Raw genomic sequence first — 2,500 nt, 5'->3', positions numbered from 1 at the left:
TCTAGCGGGGCCTCCCGTTGCTTCCAACAACCCAAGAGTCCATAGTATTCGGAGTTCTCGCGTGGCCTCCCATTGATTCAAACAACCCAAAAGTCCATCTTCTTCGCAGTTCAACATCGCCTCCCTCGTTTCCAACAGGCCCAAAGGTCGTCTTCTTCGCAGATCCACGAAGAGCTCATCACGATTTGCCACATTCCATTTCCCACGGGTTGTCAACAACACTTTCTCACACTTCCCGCAATCGAGTACGTGCATGACATGCCAAAGCACATCTTATTTGCCTTCCATCGCACTCAAGACGACGGGTTGTGGAAGAACGATATTGCTCACAACAAGTTCAAGGACAACGTCTCAATCAAGGGACACAACCGAATTATGTTAACTGGGTCGCTAAAGTAAACCCGAGTTCATATAATGCACCGCATCCAAAAGAACTAGCCACAACACGTGCATCACTGAGATGTTTCACTAGATGGAACACGTGCGTGACATTAGGATCCTCCAACACCTCTTCGTGATGGAAAGATAGAATTCGAAGCAACCACAGAAGTACCGTCTAGTGGGTAGGCAACACAGGGACTGATCAACCAATATCACCCAAGGCAACGGGTGAAAATGGAAGAGATGCATGCTTGACCGTTCGATACGCAAGGCATGGAGCCAGCCAGCAAGTGCATCTCGATTACAACTCACACACCCTCACGTTCGCAAGACACCACACCACAAGACGGTCCACCCCCCACCTACCATGGGCAAGCAAGCAAATGGAAACATCAAGTGACGCATGGTCAAGCATCGCTAGGCATGAAAATAACTTTCCACAATATCCGAGGGACTAGCTGCCGAGCTAACCAACGATCAGTGACGACCGTGTGTTGGTATTAATAAAGCTCAACAACTATGAAGAGGCTAGTTGTGCCATGATAAACATGCTAACGCACGCACCACGTGAGGGGGGAGGCCTCATCAAGCTCCCTTTAAAACCTGCCAGTGTGGAGCTGGCCGGCTCAAGGAGCACTCCCCCCCTATAAGAGGTTAATATGCAAAAGGCAAAATTGTACAAGTAGATACACTTTTTTTGAGCAGACATAAGTCCATATCTCGGGCTACACTTCGAATTTTGATGCGATTTTTTGCAGTAATTCGTAGAATAATGGTATCTCCTTGCTCACCAAATTTCATAATTTTTCTCCAAGGGGAACTATTTTTTTTATTTTTTTTACTTACCGGGTATGTGTAAAATCGGGAAAAATAGAAAAGCACATGTAGACTTCGAATTTCGACCTCATTTTTTCCAGTCCACCACTAAACAATATCAGGAACCTCCCCACAAAATTTCATTCAGTTTGGCCAAGGTCTTAAATTTGACAAATTTTGGCACCAAGCTATCTAGTCGCGGTGCACCGACCAACTTGGCCAAGTGCAAAATGCATCCAATTCAAAACTTTTGTGCACCAACACTTTTACAGTACTCATTTGGGGACATTTGGAGGCCTTTCCAACCCTCACATCTCAAAAACCACGAATTTCATTTTTTCACAAAACTCCCCACCAAGCCTTCTAGCTATGCCGCGGTGCACCGCCAACATTGGCCATGTGCAAAACCCTCCGAACTCAAAACTTTCGTGCACCAAGAATTTCATGGTATTCATTTGGGGACATTTGGAGGCCTTTCCAACCCTCACATCTCAAAAACCACGAATTTCATTTTTTCACAAAACTCCCCACCAAGCCTTCTAGCTATGCCGCGGTGCACCGCCAACATTGGCCATGTGCAAAACCCTCCGAACTCAAAACTTTCGTGCACCAAGAATTTCATGGTATTCATTTGGGGGCATTTGGAGGCCTTTCCAACCCTCACATCTCAAAAACCACGAATTTCATTTTTTCACAAAACTCCCCACCAAGCCATTTAGCTATGCCGTGGTGCACCGCCAACCTTGCCCATGTGCAAAACCCAACCAACTCAAAACTTTCGTGCACCAAGACTTTCATGGTATTCATTTGGGGGCATTTGGAGGCCATTCCAACCCTCACATCTCAAAAACCACGAATTTCATTTTTTCACAAAACTCCCCACCAAGCCATTTAGCTATGCCGTGGTGCACCGACCAACTTGGCCATGTGCAAAACCCAACCAACTCAAAACTTTCGTGCACCAAGACTTTCATGGTATTCATTTGGGGGCATTTGGAGGCCTTTCCAACCTTCACAACTCAAAAACCACGAATTTCATTTTTTCACAAAACTCCCCACCAAGCCATTTAGCTATGCCGTGGTGCACCGCCAACCTTGCCCATGTGCAAAACCCAACAAACTCAAAACTTTCGTGCACCAAGACTTTCATGGTATTCATTTGGGGGCATTTGGAGGCCATTCCAACCCTCACATCTCAAAAACCACGAATTTCATTTTTTCACAAAACTCCCCACCAAGCCATTTAGCTATGCCGTGGTGCACCGCCAACCTTGCCCATGTGCAAAACCCAACCAACTCAAAA

This window comes from Vigna unguiculata, unplaced genomic scaffold (assembly GCF_037176805.1).
Source record: "Vigna unguiculata cultivar grain cowpea cultivar isolate G323 ecotype 2 unplaced genomic scaffold, ASM3717680v1 ptg000051l_ERROPOS641538, whole genome shotgun sequence".
Classification (NCBI taxonomy): domain Eukaryota; kingdom Viridiplantae; phylum Streptophyta; class Magnoliopsida; order Fabales; family Fabaceae; genus Vigna; species Vigna unguiculata.
Note: the sequence above shows the minus strand (reverse complement) of the source record.